Raw genomic sequence first — 23,672 nt, forward strand, 5'->3', positions numbered from 1 at the left:
CTCCCATGAAAATGCCATGTTCCAGGGCACTCAAGCACCAACAGGAAGAGATCGCATTCTAGAGTTCAGAATCTGAGGAGAGGAAGACAGCCCCTTCCTTAGAGGCCACCACTCTTGCTGCCACCTCCACTGCCCACCACCAGCAGTGAAGCCACAGAGAGTGCCCACAACCCATCCCTGCCACTTGCATTGCACCCCTACAACGAGCAGTGCAGCCCTGGATAGTGCCCCCAGCCAGACTCCCACTGTGGGCAATAATGCCCTGGATAGTGCACCAAAACCACCTGCCTGCTGCAGGCATTGTAACTCCTGATAGTGCCCTTAACCAGAGCACCACTGCCAGCATTGTAGCTCCCACAGCGCCTCCAACTCCCTCTATTCATGGGCGGTTTAGCCCCCAATACCCCCATCCAACCCGACTGCCAACTGTGGGCCTTACAAACCCAGATAGTGCTTCCAACCCACCCCCCACCCCCGCAGGCAGAGTAGCCCTCCATAGCATACACAACCCACCCCATGCCACTGGCAGTGCAGCAGCTGATATCGCCCCTAACCTGTCACCTGCCAGCACCAGTGAAGCCCTGAATAGTGCCACATATCGCACAGAGGCAGGCAGTGTATCCCCATATCACAGAGAGGCAGGCAGTGTATCCTCCATACTACATCGAACTGTCCCCCCAGCTGCTGCAGTGCAGCCCTGGATACCGCACGTACCCCATCGCCTGTCTACCATTCTGGGCATGCTGCAGTCTCCATCACCACCACCACCAAAAATAGCGAGATGAGCTGCAGTTCCACAGGCTCCAACCTCCAGCTTATGGCAGGTGGCTCCCCATTCTCCTCTAAGCTGGGCAAGAAGCAGAAGCTTGGCAAGGCAAAATGGAGCCTGGAATGACCAGACTCCTGTCACCATGCTTTATATATTGTTTGGATGAGAGCAAGTCTTAGGATAACCAATCAGAACATGATAATAAAGTCCAATGAGAGTAGGCCTAGAGATTTTTCTCCCATCCAATCAGAACATGCAATCCATAAACAACATTTTAATAACCTCCATATATAAAGCATGCTGATGGGGAGTCATGCCATTCCCAACTGTTCTGCATCTGCCCACCCAGCAGCTCTGTGCCAGACTTGGAGGAGGAGAAGGGGGAGCCACCTGTGACATGCTGGAGGCTGGAAGCTGTGGAAGCATGGCTCACCTCACCTGTAGTCAGTGGTGGTGATGGAGACTACAGCACGGCCAGAGGGGTAGGAGGGGGAAAATGGTTGCAAGGTAGATGGAGGGGGAAAAAGGGTGGTGAATGCCAAAGGGAAAAGAGGATGGTGAGTGAGCAGAAGAAAGCATTACTGAGTCTCAGAAGATGGTTGGGAAAAGATGGTGGGAAAAAACATTTTTTGATAGATTATGGGGAAAAGAGGGGTGGTAAGCTGGAGGGGGAAAATGGGATGGTGAGCAGGAAGGACAGAAGGTTTTGGGAAAAAAGGTGGGAAAAAATAGGAGATAAAAAGTATTTGGGTAGATGAAAGCAGTAGAGTGTGGCAATAGCGGGGGAAATGGGGACCAACAGGAGGGAGAGAAGGTTTACAAAAAGATGGTAGGGAGAAAACGTGGTGGGGAGAAGAAGATGGTGGGTCAATAAAACAGTGGGTAAAAAGATTTTTGGTAGCGGGGGAAGAAAGTGGCAAGTGGGAAAATAAAAGAGAGTTTGCAGATGGGGAGTGGGGAAGAGAAGATGACAAGCAGGAGAGAGAAGTTTTTGTGAAAAGACGGTTGGGTAAAATTTGTGGGAAGGGGAAAGAGGGTGGTGAGCAGCAGGAGTTGGGAGAAGGCTTTGTGAGAAGACAGTGTAAAATGTTTTGGGAGAGGTGGAGGAGTAAAAGAGGGTGATTAGGGTTGGAGGGTAAAAAGATTGTGGCCAGGAGGAGGGAAAAAAAGCGGGGAGAAAAATGGTGAAAATGTTTTTAGGTAAATGGAGGGGGAGAATGGTGGTGAGTGGGAGAGTAGAGAAGACTTTGTGAAAATACTGTGGAGAAAAATGGAGGTGAAGATTTGGGCTAGATGAAAAAAAAAAGGATGGCGAGAGGGAGGCCAGAGGAGGTCGGGAAAAGTAGGTGGGGAAATAATGATGGGGGACAAAGGTTTTGGGTAGATCTTTTTCTGAATTTTAAATCAGATTAGTTGTGTTTTTGCTTTTGACTAGTTTTAATTCTTTACATATTTTGTGTATTAACCCCTTGTCTGATGCATAGTTGGCAAATACTTTCTTCCATTCTCTGGATTGTTTCCTTATTCTATTTATTGCTGTCTCTGTTTTGCAGAAGCTTTGAGGTTTATCCATTTGTCTATTTTCACTTTTGTTGCTTGTGTTTTTGATGTCTATTTGAAAATTCCTTATCCTAATCAATTTCAGGAACCATTTTTCCTGTGTTTTCTTCTGTAGTAATTTCATAGTTTCAGGTCATACATTCAAATTTTTATGTTGAGTTGATTTTTATATGTGGTAAGATAACAGTCTAGATGTATTTTTCTACATGAGGGTGTTGGGCTTTCCTAGCACAGTTTATTCAAGTGATTGCTCTTACAGAATGTGTGTGTTCTTAGTACGTTTGACAAAAATGAGTTGACTTTAACTGCATGAATTTATTTCTGAATTTCCTATCCTGTTTCATTTGTCTATGTTTGTCTGTCATTTGTCTATGTCTGTCTGCTCTCCCCACCCACGTCCACATTTTTTGCCACTACCACATGGCTTTGGTTACTATAGATTTGTAGCATATTTTGAAATCAGGTAGTGTGATGTCTCCAGCTTTTTCCTATTTGTTCAAGATTCTTTTATCTATCTGAGGTATTTTGCATTTTCATTAAAATTTTATGATTTTTATTTTATTTTATTTCCATTTGTAATTTAACATGGATTGCATTGATTCTGTAGATCACATTGGGTGATATAAATATTTCATTAATATTCTTTCTAGTGCAAGGACATGGGATATCTTTCCATTTACTTGTGTCTGCTTTACTATCCTTCGTCGAGGTTTTATAGTTTTCATTTCATATCTATTTATCTTTTGCCCTTTTGGTTAAGTTTATCATTAGGTATTCTTTTTTTTAGGTACTGTTTTGAAATAGCTTTCTTAATTTTTCTGAGGAGTTTCACTGTTGGCCTATGGGTATGTTACTCATTTTTGTATATTGATATCATATCTTGCAACTTTACTAAATTTATTATTTCTAGTAAGTTTTTTGTGGAATCTTATAGAGTTCTCTCTCTAGATATACAAGATCATGTCTCCTGCAAACAGAGACAGTTTGACTTCCTTTTTTCCAATTTGCCTGCCTTTTATTGCTTTTCCTGCCTAATTGCTCTAGGTAGGACTTCCAGTACTATGATAAATAAAGGTAGGAGAAGTAGCCACACTTGTTCCAGATCATAAATAAATTTCAATTGTTCCCCATTGATTATGATGTCCACAGTGGGTTTGTCAGATTTGGCCCTGATTGAGTTATGTTCCTTCTGTACTCATTTTGTTGAGTTTTCATCATGAAGGAATGTTGAGTATTACTTTTTTCAGCAACTACTGAGATGATTATATGGTTTTTGTTATTTATTTGCTGAAAATGATGTGTCACAATTATTTGTGTTTATTGATTCATCTTCACATTTTTTGGATGCATCCATTTAATCATGGCAGATGATCTTTTTATTGTGTTGTCAAGTGCAATTTTCAAATGTTTTGTTGAGAATGTTTTTGCATTTGTATTCATCAGGGATTGTTGCCTGTGTTTTCTATTTTTTTTTCCTGTTATGTATGATCTGTGTTTTTTTTTTTTTTTTTTTTGTTATTGTTGTTTTGTTTGTCCAGAGTAATGGTGGCCTCATAGAACAAGTTTGAAAGTATTAATTTCTCCTCATTTTGGGGGGTAATATTTTGAGTAAAATTTATGCTTGCTCTTTTAAAAATGATTGATAGAATTTAGCAGTGAAACCAAATCACTCCTCAGCAAATGCAAAAGAACGGAAATCATAACAAACAATCTCTCACACCACAGTGCAATCAAGTAAGAACTCAGAATTCAGAAACTAAGGGGGAATCTTACACACTTCCAAGTTTGACTACAACAATCCCAATCAGGTTGTCATGATGAAGTTCAGAAAAAATCCCTGAAGTTGGTACTACCAACTTCAGGACTTACTAGAAAGCTACAGAAACCAAAACAGTGTGAAGCTGGTGAAAAAGAGAAAAAACACACAGATAAGATCTATGAAAAAGAATACAGAGCCCAGAAACAGGCCTACATACAGTCCACTTGTCTTTCATAAAGGTTTAAAGACAATTTAAAATGGCAAGGATAACCTTTCCAACTAATGCGCTAAAACATCTAGACAGCCCAATGCAAAATCAATCAATCAATCAATCTAGGTGTGCATGTTATGCCCTTTATAAAATGAATCTAACACCTAAACGTAAGGTGCAAAACCGTAAGAATCCTAGGAGATCACATAGAAAAGCTCAGGAATGTGGGTCTGATGATAACTTCTTAGATACACACCCAAAAGCACAATCCGTGAATGAAAAAAATAAGGTTGAGCCTCATGAAAATGAAAAACTTCTGCTCTGTGAAAGACATTGTGAAGATAATGGAAAAAGCAAGTCCAAGACTGGAAGAAAATATTTACAAAATAATCTGATAAAACACTGTGTCCAAAATATATGAAGAATTCTGAGAACTAAACACCACAAGGCAAAAAAAATAATAAAAATATGTGAAAGATCTGAGCACATCACCAATAAAATATGCAGATGGCATATAAGCATATAAAAAAGATGCTCAAAAGCATTTGTCGTTAGGGAATTGCACATTAAAACAATGAGCTGTCTCTGTAAACCTATTAGAATGGCTAAAATACAAAAAGGTAAACACACCAAATGCAGTCAAAGATGAGGAGCAGCCAGAACTCTCCACAGTTAGTGAAAATCAAAATGGTACAGTCACTTTGGAAAACTGAAGTGCACTCAAACTCCTGCACATAAGTACTTACAGCAATTTTATACATAATCATCAAAACTTAGAAGTAACCCAGGTGTCTTTCAGCAAGTGAATGAATAAACAAACTGTGTTGTAGCCATACAATGAAATCTAATTCAGTGATTTTTTATAATGAGCTATCAAGCCACAAAAAAGACATGGAGGAAGTTTAAGTCCATCATGTGAGCAAGAAGCCAGTCTGGAAACCTATATACTTTATGTTTCTGACTGTAGAAAATTCTTGAAAAGTCAAAAAGATAGAAATAGTGAAATGATGAGTGGTTGCCAGGGGTGGAGGAGAGGAGGAGGCATGTAATGGTGAAGGACAGGGAATTTTTAGCAGTGAAACTATTTTGCATGATGCTGTATTGGGGATTTATGATATTATATAATTGCCAAAACTCATAATCTGTGAAAACTCAAAGAATGAACCCTAATGTCAACTATGAACTTTAGTTAATAATGATGTATCAATATTTGTTGATCAATCGTAACAGACCACACTAACACAACATACTAATAGGGAAATTGTGTGCTGGAAGTCAGGGGAGCCTAGGAGAACTCTGTACTATCTATTCAATTTATCTGTAAACCTAGAACTGTTCTAAAAAATAATGTCTATTAAGTTTTTTGAAATTAGGAGGCAGCAAGCAGACCCAAATCAGGTTTTGGTGGCATCCTGCTATTGTGTGGTTAGTACTGGGCATGGAAGTGCACCAACCTAGAGTCAGAGCAGTTGGAGATTTCAATGCCTGTGCCTTTTGCCTCTATCACTGGGGTGCCCTTGGAATACAGACAGCAGATCAGTTAGGCAGAAGCAGCCTCAGTGATCTCAGTGCAGGCCTCTGGTAAGGACAGGGACAAACCATCCAGCTGGGCAGAACCTAATGAAGACTAGAAACTGCTGAGACTCAGCAGCTGCCCCAGGGACACCCACGAATCAAAGGAGAAGGAGGCTGGGAGGGGCTGAGGGATACAGGATGACCTTCCTGCCTGAAAGACAGAAGCCACTCCAGAGATTCTGGTAAATAATGTAGGTTTCAGTACAGTGTGGTCTATTCAAAAAAGTTAAAAGAAAGAAAAGGAAAGAAAGAAAAAGAGAGAGAGAAAGAAAAAGAAAAGAGAAGGATGGAAGGGAGGGAGGGAGGAAGGGAAGGAGGGAGGAAGGAAGGAAGGAAAAGAAAGACATGGAAGGAATGAAGGCGGGAAGGAAAGAGGGAAGGGAGGAAAGAAGGGAGGGAGGGGGGAACAAATGAACTTACACAACAATGAGAAGATCGAGGGGAACTTACACCACCAATATTTTCCATTAACAGGAACACACTAACTAGTTATTAGAGAGACACGCACTACTGTAAAACCACATTCTGTTTCCATGATGTACAATTCCTTCATCCTTTTCTGAAACACTTTCTGTCTCTGCCTGCTGTTTCCAGAGACACTGAGTCCTCCCTTTGGACAAGTTCTGGCACCCACAGGAACGAGATGGGACAGTGAACCCTAGAACACCAGCTCACAACCTTCCCTGCTGCTCCTTGTCCACTCCAGAAGCTACCCGGCTGCAGGTGGGGATCTTAGCCCCTGGGTCTGACATTGTCCCTTTGTCTTTCTCACTGGGCTTCTCTCCTTGCACTGACTCCCAATCCCCCAGGACCTGGCAGGTGACCATGTGAGAAGGACACAAACAGGCCATGCTGCTTTCTTTCTCCCCCTCTCGATGCCTGCAGTGGTGGGTTCCATGGGGTAGTGACCTGATATTTACTCATTATGGTGCCCCTAGCCCAGAGCAGGGTCTGGCACCTAATAGCCACCATGTGAATGCTCAGTTAAAGAAGGCATCCACTACATGGTCCTGAGGAGCCAAGAATTTCACTGTGGCCCATCAATTTTAAGTCCTACATGATTCTAGAATGGGAGATGTGAAAGACCTTCGAAAGTGGCCACTCTCTGAAACCATTATACTGGCAGCTGAGCCATGTTTCCCCATCCTGGACACATCTAGAGGGCACGGCCTAAAATCACACATATCTCCGCACACAGGACAGTGCAGGGGCCTTAGCCTGGGAAATGCGGGTGGACAGGGAGGGGGTGAACCATGAAAGCTGAAGAGGGGAAAACAGGTGAAAAGGAACAGCAAGGTGGAAACAGAGACAGAAATGGGGATGGAGACTGGGGGGTGAGAGGGGCAGAGAGAGGAGAGGGACGCAGATCCAGCCACTGAGAAAAAGGCCGAAGAGAGCACTGTCCTCTCCTGAAGTCAAATAACTTCCACCTGACCATGAATTGCAGGTCGTGGGCAGCACACGCTGGTCATGCTGCGATGCTTAGGGTCCATGGAATCTTCCCTTCTCATCTGAGTCAAAACAGAGAGGACTCTCTCACCTCATGATTTTTACCTGTTGGATCTGGCAGCTCTTCATGTCAGCCCACACCGTGTGAGGCTGCTCTTGGTGCACCGAATGGGGAAGATTCTACATCAGTGCCTCGGAGAGTCCGCTGGAAGCCCTGGACAGCAGGAGTCGGTAATGCCCCAGCGTGCAGGCCAAGAGCACACAGCACTGAAGTTCCAGACACCCTCAGGAGGACAGTTAGGGCAATCTGCTGGTGAGAGCCTGGGTCAGCAGGAACCTCTGCCTGGGTCTGAACATGATTTGCCTTCATATTGGCTACGACATAAAAGAGAGAAATCAAGGTTAACATTGAGATTCAGGGCTTGGGCAACTTGAAGGATGGTAGTGCCACTTATTGAGACTCGGAAGATGGAGAAAGGAGTAGAGTGAAAGGTGGCGGGGAACCAGAGCTGGCTGGTTTCTGTCCTATGCAATCAACCGTCCTGACCAGCCTGGGCAGCACAGTAAGACCCTGTCTCTGCAAATAAAAAATGAAAAATTAGCAGAGCATGGTGACACACACTTACAGTCTCAGCTACTCTGGAGGCTGAGGCAGGAGGATTCCTTGAGCCTTGAGTTAGAGGTTACAGTGAGCTATGATGGCACCACCACACTCCATCCTCGGGGGTGGGAAAAAAGAGTGCTGACTAATTACTTGAGTGGCCAGAGAAAGTGCTTACTTTTCACAAAGTACCATTTGAGGCAGATCTCAGTGAACAGGAATTCCATTCTTTCTGTTAGGAAATTAAGAGAGTGTGGGTGTGGTTAGTTAATGCTGATTGAACTATCTTTGGAATCTCATGTACTGGTCTATCTGGTCTATTTATATATGTATATTCTGTCTGCTGTCTTACTGAGCTTTGGTAGATTATGTTGCAGTAACAAAAGCCCCAAATCTTAGCAGCTACACATACAAAGGTTGATTTTCATTGACATTTCCTTTTATGGCAGATTGACTGTGGCTCTGCTCTATACAAGGTATTTCATTTGTTAGATGGTAAAAGCTGTGATACTTGGAGAATTGTTGAATGTGGTATCAGTATGTTCATTCATTCATTCATTTAACAAATATTTATTCAATATCCTGTTTCATACCAGGCAAGGTCAAGGACTGAGAACACAGTAGTGAATAAGGGATAAGATTTCTAATTTCCAAGAGCTTTTACCAAAAATGAAATTAAACACATACAAAATAATCATAACAATAATGAATACTACATTCAAAAATAATAGATTTTAGTAAATATCTTAAACTAGAAAAATATAAAAATTATTAAAACTAAAATGGTCAAGTATGATGGCTCACACCTGTAACCCCAACACTTTGGGATGCCAAGGTGGGAGGATCGTTTGAGCCCAGGAGTTTGAAACCAGTCTGGGCACCATAGGAAGGAAGACCCTCTATACAAAAAATAAAAAATTAGCTGTGCATGGTGCATGCCTGTAGTCCCAGCTACTAAGGAGACTGAAGTGGGAAGACTGCTTAAGCCTGAGAGGTCAAAGCTACAGTGAGCCATGATCATACCACTGCACCACTGCACTCCAGCCTGCTGGGTGACAGAGTGAGACCCCGTCTCAAGAAAAAAAAATTAAAAAGAAAAAAGAAACAATTTAATCAATGTCATCCTGAAACTGTTATGTAGAATACTATTGCCTACATCATATTAAATCAGCTCTTTAAATGGCTTAACACTTATTTAGGTATGATCCATAAAGTTTTCCTGGTAATTAAGTACACTTAAGAACAATTAAGTATAAAAGAGTTACTGCCTTGACAGGAAGATTGCAAATACTTTAAAAAGACAAATAAATAAAAGAGTCAAAACTGTAGCTCTGTTAGGCTCAGACAACATCTAATTCAAGTCACAATGAACATCTAGCCATCATTCTGAACACCGTATAATTCACTTAATACATTTTGCCTGAATGCCCAGCAGATCTGACTTACTGACAGCTGTATGTAGCCAAGAAATTGGCAATCATTTATAAATTATCACCTATGACTCCATCTGCTCTACCCACCTTTTAAACATCATTTATTTATTTACTTTTATTTTGTAGAGACAGGCTCTCACCATGTGGCCCAGGTTGGTCCAGAAACAGACCCACACTGATTTCATAAATCAGATGACCATACAGCCATCCAATTTATGAAAACAAAGTGCCATACAGCGCAGAAGGGCAAGGATGGTCTTTTCATTACGTGGTGCTGCATCAAGCAGTCACATTCATGTAGTAAAAAGTGAACACAGCCATGTTGGGTGGCTCATGCTTGTAATCCCAGCACTCTGGGAGGCTGAAGTGGGCAGACTACTTGAGACCAAGAGTTTGAGACTAACCTGGGAAACATGTTGAATCCTCATCTCTACAAAAAATACAAAAATTAGCCAGACAATGCTGGTACATGCCTATAGTCACAGCTACTCAGGAGGCTGAAGTAGGAGGATCACTTGAGCCAGGAGGTAGAGGTTGCAGTGAGCTGAGATCATGCCACCACACTCCAGCCTGGGCGGTAGAGTGAGACCCTGTCTGAAAAATAAATGCATAAACTAAAGTAAAATTGCTATAAGGTTAACACAGAAAAAATGTGTTTGCATTCTTAGGTTAGGCATTGGTTTCTTAAACAGGACACAAAAAGCAGGATCCATAAAGGAAAAGATTGATTAAAGTATAATTTTATTAAAATTAAGAAACTCAGCCTGGGTGCAGTGGCTCATGCCTGTAATCCAAATACTAAGGGAGGCCAAGGCAGGTGTATCACTTAAGCTGAGGAATTCCAGACCAGCCTACGCAATGTGGCAAAACCTCATCTCTACTAAAAATATGAAAAAGAGCTGAGCATAATGGTGCCCCCCCTGTAGGTCCCAGTTACTTGGAGGCTGAGGCAGGAGGATCACCTGAGCCTTGGGATGTCCAGGTTGTACTGAGCTGTGATTCTGCCACTGCCCTCCAGCCTGGACAACAGAGTGAGATCCTGTCTCAAAAAGAAAGAAAACTATTAGAGAATCTCCATTCATGTAAAAACACCATTAAAAGAGTGAAAAGGCAAGCTGCAGTTTGAAAAAAGAGAAATATAATACATATAATACATATATATCTTAGAAAAGACACATATCCAGAATAAAGTGCTAGAAATCAACAGAAAAACAAGCATATCAATGAAAACAGGATACAAAGATTTAACAGGCACTTCACAAAAGAAGATATATGAATGGCAATAAAAAATACTCAATCTCAATACCAGGAAAATGCAAAATGAAACCACACTGATCTATTACAGCACCTCTACTCGAATGGCAAAATAATTTTGAACTGACAAGCATCAGCAAGGATGTGGGGTAACTGGAATATTCCCTGCTAAATGGTACAACCACTTTGGGAAAATGTTCAATAATATCTGATACTAAAGTTTTGTCATTCTTATACCTCTAAAGCCAGCAATGCCACTCCTACATATATACCCCAAGCTAGTAATGTTCTATTTCTTGATCTGTGGTAGTTCACTTAGTAAAAATTCATTACCTGTATTTTTTTTTTTTTTTTTTTTTTTAAGAGAAGGAGTTTCACCATGTTGGCCAGGCTGGTCTCAAACTTCTGACCTCAGGTGAGCCACCTGCCTCAGTCTCCCAAAATGATGGGGTTACAGGCATGAGCCACCATGCCCAGCCTCTGCCATCCAGGCTGGAGTGCAATGGCATGATCACGGCTCACTGCAGTCTCAACCTCCTGGGCTCTGGTGATCCTCCCACCTCAGCCTCCCGGGTAGCTAGGACTACAGGCACACACCACCACACACAGATAATTTTTGTATTTTTAGTAGAGACGGGGTTTTGCCACATTGCCCAGGCTGGTCTGGAACTGCTGGGCTCAAGTGGTCTGACCACCTTGACCTCCTGAAATGCTGGGATTACAGGTGTGATCCAGCGTGCCCGGACCACCCACACATTTAAAATTGTGAGCTTCTTCTGTAGACTTCAGTAACTTTTCAAAAATTTCTTTGACAAAATGTTCTCAGAAATCTTAAAGCTGGCATTTTAGAATAGAAAAAAAACAACTTCTGGTTCACTGGTGAAATTTTACTAGTAAAATTTAAAAACAAAAAGAAAGCAACTAACGCATATCAGCTCAGAACAGAGACTAAAAACTACCAACAGATCACTTTAACTTGGTCAAGCTCTGGGAGTCATTCCTTCGGCAAAGAAAGGATGGACAACACTGGAACCCAAAGAAAAGATGGCACTGCAAGAAAAGACTTCCTGTCAGAAGCAGCTTTACCAGCAAAAGACAGGAGGAAAGCGAGGAAACCATTCCAAAAGTCTTGACTCTTCGGTGAGAGGATGCCAAATGAGATGATCTAAGAAGCGCCAAAGACAGACAGACAGACAGACACAGGGACACCACAGCAACTCTTTGGAGCGCAAACAGCACCACCACAATCCAACCTTCTGGAAATGCTGCGGTTAATTTGAGGCTTGCCCCGCTAGTCCGGAGGCGATTCAGTGACGGCTACAAAAGCTCCTGTAGTGCATGCTGGACCTGGCACACCTGGGTTACCCGCCACCAGCCTGGAGACAGCGCCAGGTGGGGAATCCCAGTGGCCAACAAAGATCCCAACTTTGCAAGTCAGGAGCCAGAGCAGTCTCGCCCCTCAGGTCCCCAGAGGGAACGGATTTCTGGCCTCGAAGATGGGGCGCAGGGTCAACGTCCTCTACAGGATTTACGAGGACCTGCCCCCGAAGCTGCTCCGTCCCTGCACCCCCTGGGATGCCACAGGAAGACCTGCCCGCGAATTTCTTACCTCGCGCCCACCAGAGCGCGGCGGGCGGCAGCGGCAGGCGAGGAATCGAGCGCAGGAAACAGGCCCCTGCGTGGCCGGCGCTCCCACCGCGCTCGCGCAGTAAAACTTTCTGGGCTCCCGCCAGACGCGCCGAGACCCAGCTGTGCACCCACGTGTCCCGGACTCACCGTCCGCCCGGCTTGGGGCGGCGCCCTCCCCTCGGAAAGGCTGGGTGGACTTCACCCGAAACGTTAACTTCCCATGGAGATGGCAGCTGCCCTACAGCGCCTCCGCCTGCTCCTGGCTCCGCAGATCGCCCTTCTGGCTTTTAAAAATGCATTGCACTCACTCAGAAACTCAAGCGCCTAGGGACCCCCACCTACCCCTCCCGGCACCGCTGTCTCCACCGCCGCCCAGTCCCTCCTGCAGCCCGCGGGCTCCTCCAGGCAGGCCTGCTGAGAGCCCAAAGCGCAGGCTCAGGGCCTTAAAGGGCCCCTCCACCTCAGGGGCACAACCTTGTTAGGGGGCGCTAGGGCGATGGACCGAGTGAAGCAAGAAAGGGGAAATCCCTCTCTCCCCTCCGCCTCTCTTTCAAAGCACCAGCCCTGAATCCTGAAAATCGCTTATTTCCCGGCTACTGGAACTGCCCCTAGCAGGTTAAAGAGGCAGAAGACACAGCCCCTGGGGGCCGGAGCGAACCCGCTCTTAGGACTGCAGGTTTTGGCGCTACCGCCAGGCCAGGACACCCGGTGCAGACCTGAGGGCTTTGCAGCCCCCAGATCCCCCAGAGGCGGCCTTACGTCACTCTCGAAACAATAATGAACGTGTCAATGGCACTTGCAGTCATTTTCTAATCTAAATTTATAACAGATTTTGCAGATGAACTTCCACTAAAATAAGCCTTTCAGAAAGAGAAAAACTTTTTAAAATTTTTCTTTTCTTTTTTTTTTGTTTAAAGACGGGGTTTCACCATGTTGGTCAGGCTGGTCTTGAACTCTCGACCTCAGGTGATCCACCCGCCTTGTCCTCCAAAGTGCTTGGATTACACGCGTGAGGAGAAAAACTTTTTTTAATATTAAGAGATACCCAGAGATAGGAAGTAAAGCCATGCTGTCCACGCAGCTAAAAACTTTGAAAACTTGAAATTTTATCTAAGGCAAATGTTTCCATAACTTTAGGTGTGCCATTATTTAAAGTCAATTTCAATTAATTTCATTGCAATTGAATCCATCTTGTATAAGACAACTAAGATATAGCCCTGATAATCTACCTCTCCCCTCCTATATTCCATCCATCAACAAATCCTACTGGTTTTTACCGTGCAAATTGTCCTTGAGTGTGTCCTCCTCTGTCTCCTCCATCACCACACTAGTCTAGGCCACCTTCACCTGGGGAGTGGGGGTGGAGGGACTACTGACCTAGTCTTCTTGTGGTTTACACATATCCCCCTTATTGCCTCTCTAAGCTAACACAACAGTCAGAGTAGCTTTTCACAATATAATGTGACCCTGCCACTTCCCAGCCTAAACCACTTAAACACCTTCCCATTTTGCTAGACAAAACTTCCTAACTAACCAACCCTGAATGGCCAGATGCCTTGCCCACCTCTCCATCTCTTCTCACTGTTCAGAGCAATTCCATCCTGCTCGCTCTGCTCCAGCCCAACTGGCCTCTTTTATTCCCTATTTACCAGCTTCCTGGCTGCCACAGAGCTTTTGCTCATGCTTTGCTCTGTCTCTGAAGGATCTTCCAACCCTCATCCTTCTGACAACAATAATAGTCTCCACCTCTGAGAAGCACCTTCTCACCTCCCTACGGTGGTCCCTTACTCCTATCACATTGCATGAACAATACGTCCAACAAGGCTTCTACCAAAAATGCTCTTATAGTAACCTCATTTTTATACTAAGGAAAACCTGGGTAAAACACAAATCTTCATTCTCAGAAGAATTTAATACCGACTGTTACATAGTCATAAAATGATCCCAGAAGTTCACTCTATAACGTCAAAACCAGAAATCCAAACTGATGCCACTGATGGAAGAAAATCATGATACAAAAATGAGAGAGAGAAAGAGACAGAGAGAGAGAGAGAGAGAGAGAAACTGTGCTATAGCCATAGTAGTGGGTAAAAACCAAAAGAGCTCAATTTCTATCATAATATTCAATAGAAGAACTGAAGGAACATGAGCCAATAGCTCCAAGGGTCCAGATCTGCACAAGGTGCTTGTTGGGTACAGGGTTCTGTTGGCTCCCACAATGCATCTCAGATGGGCTAATTTATATGGACATGTCCCCTGCAAAAATCTATCAAAGAATAATAATTTGCATGCTAATTTACCGTTGTTTAGGAGGAAGAATGAGCATGAGTTTGGTTTCTTCAAATAAAAGCAAAACCAAGATTTATGAAGAAAAGAGGAAAGGGGAGAAGAAAAATACCACCTGGGACCTTTGTGATTTTGCTCTCCTTGGATAAGCGACTTGACAGAAAGCTTTCAAAGGGGTCACTGTGGCCCATCTTCTCCAGACCGATGTGACTTGGTCACCACAGAAAACAATTACGGATGTTGGAGGACTTTAAAAATCTTAAAAGCTTAGCAGTTCATCATATGCCACAGAGTATCTGTGTGCGATGTCCACCATGTCCTTCTGTTGTCCACCCCCTCGGTTAAGCCAGGAGGGCTCCTCTCCCCTCAGTGGAATATCATACATTAATGTGTAGAGTTTGCTGTGCCAGCAAGTAAGTGACAAAAGAGACATTAATAGAATTGGGAAACAAATTGGAATATGATTTGGTCCCGCTTCCTTGAAGATAAACATGTAGAATGTATTCAAATTAGAAGCATTAAATAAATACTGTAATGAAAAAATGGTACATCCTGTTCTCTACACCATAGAAATACCTGCACAAGTGACCAAAGAAATGTGTACAAGAATGGTGGTGACTGCAGCATCGTTTGCAATCCTAAGACCATGAAACCCACCTCATTTCAAAAACATTTATTTTTTTGAGACCAAGTCTCACTCTTGTTACCCAGGCTGGAGTGCAATGGTGTGATCTTGGCTCCCTGTAACCTCCACCTCCAGGGTTCAAGCAATTCTCCTGCCTCAGCCTCCTGAGTAGCAGGGATTACAGGCATCTGCCACCATGCCGGCTAATTTTTGTATTTTTAGTAGAGACAGGGATTCACCATGTTGGCCAGGCTGGTCTCGAACTCCTGACTTCAGGTGATCCGCCAGCCTCAGCCTCCCAAAATGCTGGGACTACAGGCGTAAGCCACAATGACCAGCCTTCAAAAACATTTAAAAAGGGTTAAATAAATTATGTACAAACTGGGAAAGAAATGCTGTTTTCAGAAACCATGGCAAGGTTCAGCATGATGACTGATTCCACTGGTCACATTATTGATAGAGCAATCAGTAAACCCAGGAACATCCTGGTGATAGGCTGCCACTGTAATAGGTCTCCTATTATTATAAATGAAAAACTTGAGGCACTTTACTCGCCCAAACCTTCCATGGCAGCAAAGAAGAGTTTTATCACACCAGAAATGAATTACTGTCTAAGGTCTCTGGGATTCCTGAGTGTGACAGGTATAAGGCACGGTTGGTCCTTCTCACTGCCTCAGACATGAGAAGTTGTGGAAGAGGACGTGTGTCTCGGGATTAATGCCCCATGACTAACCTGGTTGATTGACTATCATCAGAAATGGGTTAACCTGGTTGATTCAAACGGGTTAAAACACAACACGAGGCGTCTCTGGGTGGACTCAAACCACCAACCTTTCAGTTTCAGTTAAGAGCCAAACATGCTAACGCATTGCGTCACAGAGACCGTGACTACGGATTCTACAGGACGCTTTAGGGAGGGCACACTCACCAAACTACCCTCATCCCTTCCGTCTTCAGCTCTCCCCTCCCCCAACCGCTGGCGACTGAGCTAAGCCTTGGAAAACCGGAGAGATTAGAGACCTATGAGTCGGTACGGTCACGTTGCACACCCGCGCTGGGAGATTCTGGAGTCAGAGGACAGCGGAATGACCATCCCCTATCCTGCTCCTGGCCTGCTTCAGAAGGCCCCGGAAACGCCCCCGACCCCGACCGCCCCGAGCCGCCTGTGGGCCCAAGAGAAGCTGAACGCCCGGTGGGCTCCTAGGTTGGCTCTTCCCATTTTTTGCTCCACAAAAATTTTTTACAAACAGGGAGCCTGTGCCCACCCTGCTCAGTGGCTTTCGGGGCCACTGCGGAGCTTCCTTTGCTGTCTTCGGATTCTGTGCCCCGCTCGCGGGCTCCACCAGGGCAGGGATGGGGGTGAGGGTCGCTGGTGGGTCTTCTCGCGAGGAGCAGGGTCTGCACTCACCAGGGTCCACGACTAGGACTTGTTGAACGAATCCATCATCGCCTTTTGCTTTTTGTCCTCTGAAGAAGCCTGAAAATAGAGATCACGAACTGTTTTTCCATGGGAGTTTTGTTTTGTTTTGGAGACGGAGTCTCACTTGGTCGCCCAGGCTGGAGTGCAGTGCCGCAAACTCGGCTCACAGCAGCCTCGGCCAGCCTCGACCTCCCGGGGCCGAGCGATCTTCTTGCTTCAGCCCCCAGATGGCTGGGACAACAGGCACGCCACCGCGCCCGGCTAATTTTTGTATTTTTTGTACAGACAGGATTTCGCCAGGTCGTCCAGACTGGTCGTGAAGGGGAAGTTCTTTTTAAAAAGGCTTGATTCCGATTGATTTCTCCGCATCCCCAGGAGAGGGCAAGGGGCGAGGCCCTCTAGGGGCCAGTGGCAAGAGAGGGGTCCTGCCACTTGGCGTGGTGGAGCTGAGGGGCTCAGCTGCACTGTTTTTGGGTGCGTGCCTGGGGCAGGAGGCTGGGAGCTGGGCTGGGGTGGGTCCAACAGGGAATTGCCAGGAGGACGGCCAGGAAGTCGGTAGAGGCTGGACCGGTAGAGACAAAACTTTGCAGTAGCTTTGTGCAGCGGTGAGACTGCACCAGGGAGAGATGAGAAGTGTTTTTATTACAGCAGGGTGGGGAAAAATGGAAGGACGCCAAGAAAAAACGAAATCTATGCGGACCCTTTGAGTCCGGAAGCAATCGTACATTAAGTTTAAAGGAGTCCGGCGCGTCAGCTCCTGTGGCTCACCCTGCTCGCATTGTGGTTGCTACTCTGTGCTGTGGCCGCAGCAAACTCGGCTCGAATCGGAGTCACTGCAGTGTCCCTTCTAGGGTGTAGGGTTCTTCTTTCCCTTTAGCCTCCAACCTCAGCCTGGGCTGTGCCGTTTACCTGTGAGTAGAGAGGTTACAACTGTCCTGTGGCTTCGGAGCTCTCTGCAGTGGCAGGAATAGAAGGAACCGGTACCCTGCTCTCCGGGGGCACGTCATCTTGAAAGGCTAGACATTTGCCCCCTCTCTGAGCAAGTGCAATACCCAAAAGGTGAGGAGCTCCCTCTCAGCCTTATTGGAATCTTTTACTGATGACATGATGTGGCTGTACCTTTTTCTTTAGCTCAGATATTTCAAACATCCGTAGGGCCTTTTCAGGCCAAAACAGAAATGAACAGGAAAAGATGAGAGTTCACAGTCCAACTGGGTATTTTAAGTGAAACCTAAAGAATATAATAAAATCTAAGCTTAATGACATTCCCCGGCCCCAAGTTTAAATTTTGTTTTTACTTCTTTGTCTGCTATCAGTAAATGACTGAAGTATAATCCACACAGACCAAAGTGTGCTAATCTTAACTTCGAGGCCCAGTGCATTTTGACAAAAGAAACTATCACCTAGATCAAAGTTATGGGACATTGTCACCAGCCCAAAAATTCATTAGAGCCCCTTTCCTGTCAATCCTCACCCCATCCCCACTTAGGCAGTCACCCTTCTGATTTCCATCTCTGTGACTTACTTTTGCTTCTTCTTGAAATCACGTAAAGGAGTATACTGATTTTGCCTGTTTTTTTTTTTTTTTTTATTTAAGAAAGAGAAAAAAGAAAGGAAGAAAAAGAAAGAAAAGAAAGAAAAAAGAGACAAAGAACGAAAAAGAATGAAAGAAAGAGGAAGAGAAAGAGGGAGAGAGAAGGAAATGTGCTCTATTGCCCAGGCTAGAATACAGTCTAAAAATGGGTATTAAAAACCTCTTTTATGCCAATAAATGTGCTTAACAATGGAGACAGGAAGGAATAAGGGAGGAAAATAACAAACAAGCAGCCAACCAATATTTCATTTAAACCTGTGAAATGCTATGCAATTGCTGAGAAGTGATTTACTTCCAATTATGTGGTCACTTTTAGAATAGGTGTGATGTGATACTGAGAAAAATGTATGTTTTGTGGATTTAGGGTGGAGAGTTCTGTAAGTGTTTGTTAAGTTTACTTGGTCGAGGTCTGAGTTCAAGTCCTGGATATCCTTGTTAATTTTCTCTCTTGTTGATCTGTCTGATATTGGCAATGTAGTGTTAAAGTCTCCCACTATTATTGTGTGGGAGTCTAAGTCTCTTTGTAAGTCATTAAGAACTTGCCTTATGTATCTGGGTGCTCCTGTATTGGGTACGTATATATTTAGGATCATTAGCTCTTCTTGTTGCGTTGATCCTTTTACCATTATATAATGTCCTTCTTTGTCTCTTTTGGTCTTTGTTGCTTTAAAGTCTATTTTATTAGAGATGAAAATTGCAACTCCTGCTTTTTTTTTTTTCCCCCTCTCCATTTGGTTGGTAAATCTTCCTCCATCCCTTTGTTTTGAGTCTTTGTGTATCCTTGCATGTGAGATGGGTCTGGATGCAGCGTACCAATGGGTTTTGGCTTTTTATCCAATTTGCCTGTCTGTGTCTTTTGATTGGGGCATTTAATCCATTTAGATTTAGGATTGATATTGATATATGTGAGTTTAATACTGCCATTTAATGCTAGCTGGCTGTTTTGCCCATTAGTTGATGTAGATTCTTCATTATGGTGATGCTCTTTACCTTTTGGTATGTCTTTGGAATGGCTGATACTGGTTGTTCCTTTGTAGGTGTAATGCTTCTTTCAGAAGCTCTTGTAAAGCAGGCCTGGTGGTGATGAAGTCTCTGAGGACTTGCTTGTTCACAAAAAAATTTATTTTTCCTTCACTTACGAAGCTTAGTTTGGCTGGATATGAAATTCTGGTTTGAAAGTTCTTTTCTTTAAGGATGTTGAATATTGGCCCCCACTCTTTTCTGGCTTGTAGGGTTTCCGCTGAGAAATCTGCTGTGAGTCTGATGGGCTTCCCTTTGTGGGTAACCTGACCTTTCTCTCTGGCAGCTCTTAGTATTTTCTCCTTCATTTCAACCCTGGAGAATCTAACGATTATGTGCCTTGGTGTTGCTCTTCCTGAGGAATATCTTTGTGGTGTTTTCTGTATTACCTGGAGTTGAGTATCGTCCTGCCTTGCTAGGTTGGGAAAGTTTTCCTGGATCATATCCTGAAGAATATTTTCCATCTTGGATTCATTCTCTTCATCACATTCAGGTACACCTATCAAACATAGATTAGGTCTTTTCACATAGTCCCATATTTCTTGGAGACATTGCTCATTTCTTTTTACCCTTTTTTCTCTAACCTTGTCTTCTCATTTTATTTCATTAAGTTGGTCTTCGACCTCTGATATCCTTTCTTCTGCTTGATCAATTCGACTGTTAAAACCTGTGCCTACTTTGAGACGTTCTTGTATTGTGTTTTTCAGCTTCATTAATTCACTTATATTCCTCTCTAAATTGTCTATTCTCATTAGCATTTCGTCAAACCTTTTTTCAAGGTTCTTAATTTCTTTGCATTGGGTTAGAACATGTTCATTTAGCTCACAGACATTTCTTATTATCCACCTTCTGAAGCCTGATACTGTCACTTCATCACACTCATTCTCCATGAGGCCTTGTTCCATTGCTGATGAGGGGCTGCAATCCCCTGTAGGAGGAGAGACATTCTGATTTTAGGTGATTTCAGCCTTTTTGAGCTGGTTTCTTCCCATCTTTCTGGATTATCCACCTGTCATCTTTGTAATTGCTGACTTTCAGATTGTGTCTCTGAGTGGATGTCCAGCTTGTTGGTGATGAAGTTTTTTCTGTTTCTTAGTTTTCCTTCAGCGGATGCCCTTTCCCCGCAGAGCTGGACCTTCCCGGGTTCAGCTGTGCTTGCTGTGAAACTCTCAATCCTCAGTGCTTCCAATTGCTGTTTTTTTGTGGGGGTGGGACCAGCCAAGACCAATCACCTGGCTACCTGTCTCAGAGCCTCTTCTTTTTTTTTTTAGTTGAACAATCGACTCTCTCCCAGGTGTTCCAGTCACCCACTGAAAAGGTGTCGGAATCTGTGTAATTTCCCCTGCAGTGACCCACTGTGCTGGCTGAAACAGTGGCGTTGAGATTCGTGGTGCTTTTCTGCCCAGGAACCTCCTGGTCTGGCTCCCTGTTTCAGTCCACTTTTCAATCAGCTGAATCGGTGACTCTGCCTTCCCGGAGCTCCAAACACCAACTAAAAGGGCACCCAGTCCTGTATAATCTGCACTGAGAACTGCCACACCAGGGCACCAGCAAAACAGCCACACTGGCCAAAAGAGTCACACTGGTGACCCGTGGGGCTCCTCCGCTGGGAATCTCCTGGTCCATGGACAAGAAAAATTCATCTGGAAGTGTGGCATCCACTCACTATCTGCACTTTCACTGGGAGCTACAATCCTCAGCTGCTGCTAATCAGCCATCTTGGATCTCTCTCCTTTTTTTTTTCTTTATGCAATGATGGTTATGAGATTCTTCCATTATATGGCATAAATCTCAGGTTTTTGGTGTCATTGATGAGTGTATTCTAACCTGTGAATACACTACAGTTGATGGACAATTGGGCTGTTTCTAGTCTTGGCGATTGTGAATAAGGTGTTTACAAATATTCTACTAAGGGCCTTTTTATGGACCTGTGCCTTCATTTCTGTTGAGTATAAGCCTAGTAGTGGAATGGCTGGGTCAGGAAGTAGGTGTATTTTTTTTTTTTTTGAGATGGAGTTTCGCTCTTGTTACCCAGGCTGGAGTGCAATGTCACGATCTCGGCTCACTGCAACCTCTGCCTCCTGGGTTCAGGCAATTCTCCTGCCTCAGCCTCTTGTGTAGCTGGGATTACAGGCATGTGCCACCATGCCCAGCTAATTTTTTGTATTTTTAGTAGAGACAGGGTTTCACCATGTTGACCAGGATGGTCTCGATCTCTTGACCTCATGACCCACCTGCCTCAGCCTCCCAAAGTGCTGGGATTACAGGCATGAGCCACCACGCCCGGCTGAAGTAGGTATATTTTTAACTGTGTTGGAAACTATCAGACAGTATTTTAGAATGGTTACACTGTTGTATTCTCTTTTTCTCTCTCTTTTTGAGACAGAGTCTCACTCTGTCAGCCAGGCTGGAGTGCAATGTCTCAATCTCGGCTCACTGCAATCTGTGCCTCCCAGGTTCAAGCCATTCTCCTACCTCAGCCTCCCACATAGCTGGGATTGAAGTCTTCTTCCTCAGCAACACTCAATGTCTCAATGATTGGCTTTCTGTGTGCTGAGCAGCGGGAAATGGAACAAGAGCCAACAGCGCTAAGGATCCGGGTCTGTAACAGGGGCCTGTTAGGTGCAGGATTCTGTTGGCTCTAGTGATGTTTCTCAGATGGGTTGATTTTTATGGACACAACCTCTGAAATAAATCAGTCAGGGAATAATTCAGAGACACTTACCTGCATGTGAATTCATTAATATAGAAAGGAGAACTGGCATTAGATTGTTTTCAGCAAATAAAAGTAAAATCAAAATTTAGAAAAGAGGAATAGGGAGGAGAAAAAATGTCTGGGGTCATTGTGATTTTACTTCCTTTTGATAAGTGACTTGGCAGAAGGCTATCAAAGAGGTCACTGTGACCTGTCTTCTCTGGCCCCATGTGACTTGGTCACACAGGAAACAATGACAAGCTGGGCACAGCAACTCACAACTGTAATAGCAGCACTTTAGGAGGCTGAGGCAGGTGGATTGCTTGAGCTCAGTTAGATAGCAGCCTGGGCAACATGGTGAAACCCCGTCTCTACAAAAAGATACAAAAATTAGCCAGCCAGCATTGGTGTATGCTGGCAGTCCCAGCTACTCAGGAGGCTGAGGTGGGAGGATCACCTGAGCCCAGGGAGGTTGAGGCTGTAGTGAGCCATGATCATGCTATGTTATGACCATGCCACTGCATGGCTGCCTTGGCAACAGAGCGAGGCCTTGTCTCAAAAATCAAATGAAACATCTTAGAAGTTTACCTGTGCATCCTGTGCCACAGAATATCTGTGTGTAATGTCCTCCATGTCCTTCTGTTGTATCGAACTCTTAGTTAAGACATGAAGCCACCTAACCTCTTATTAGAATATCCTGGGAACATGGCCAAGCATGGTGGCTCACACCTGAAATCCCAGCACTTTGAGAGGCCAAGGCAGATGGATCTGTTGAGCCCGGGAGTTAGAGACCAACATGGGCAACAAAGCAAGACCCTATCTCTACAAAAAAAAAAAAAAAAAAAAAAAAAAAAAAAAAACCTGAATGTGGTGGTGCATGTCAGTAGATCCAGCTACTATGGAGGCTGAGGTGTGAGGATCACTGGAGCCCAGGGAGTGGAGGTTGCAGTGAGCTGAGATCACAGCACTGCACTCCACACTGGGTGACAGAGTGAGACCTACTCTAAAAAAAGGTGGGGAGGGAGAAGAAAGTTTGTTGTGCCAGCAAGTAAATGAAGAAAGGGACAGTATTAGAGTTGAGAAATAAATTGGAATATGATTTGATACCTCTCCCACAGAAGATAATTTTGCTAAATGTGCTAAAGTTAGAGATGTTCTATGAGGCCTGATGCAGTGATTCATGCCTTTAAATCCTGGCACTTTCTGAGGCCTTGGAGGTGCTTCAGCCCACGAGTTTGAAGACCAGCCTGTGCCACATGGTGAAATCCCTTCTGTACAAAACATACAAAAATTAGCAGGGCATGATGGCCCACACCTGTATTCCCAGCTACTGGGAATGCTGAGAGATCAGAGGATTGCTTAAGCCTGAGAAGTCGAGGCTGCAGTGAGATATGATCGGGCCACTGCGCTCCAGCCTGAGAGACAGAATGAGACCCCACCACAAAAACTAAAATTAAAATTAAAAAGCCTGTAACATGGCAGTGGCACATCCAGTTCTCTACACTATAGGAATATCAGTGGCCAAAGAGATGTATGCAAGAATGATGATTGCAGGATTCTTCAAAATCCCAAAACCATGAAGCCAACCTCATTTCAAACACATTTTGAAAAGGGTAAATAAATCATGCACAAACTAGGGGAAAATGCTGTTTTCAAAAATGATGGAGAGGATTATGATGGTGATGAATGATTCTACTGGTCACATTATGTAAATCCAGGCACATCCTGGGGATAGGACACCTCTCTAAACTTCCTGTTAAAAATGAAAAAAAATGAGGCTAGTATACATATA

The sequence above is a fragment of the Aotus nancymaae genome, unplaced genomic scaffold (assembly GCF_030222135.1).
Source record: "Aotus nancymaae isolate 86718 unplaced genomic scaffold, 86718_ANA_hifiasm-v0.15.2.pri h1tg000022l_1, whole genome shotgun sequence".
NCBI lineage: Eukaryota > Metazoa > Chordata > Mammalia > Primates > Aotidae > Aotus > Aotus nancymaae.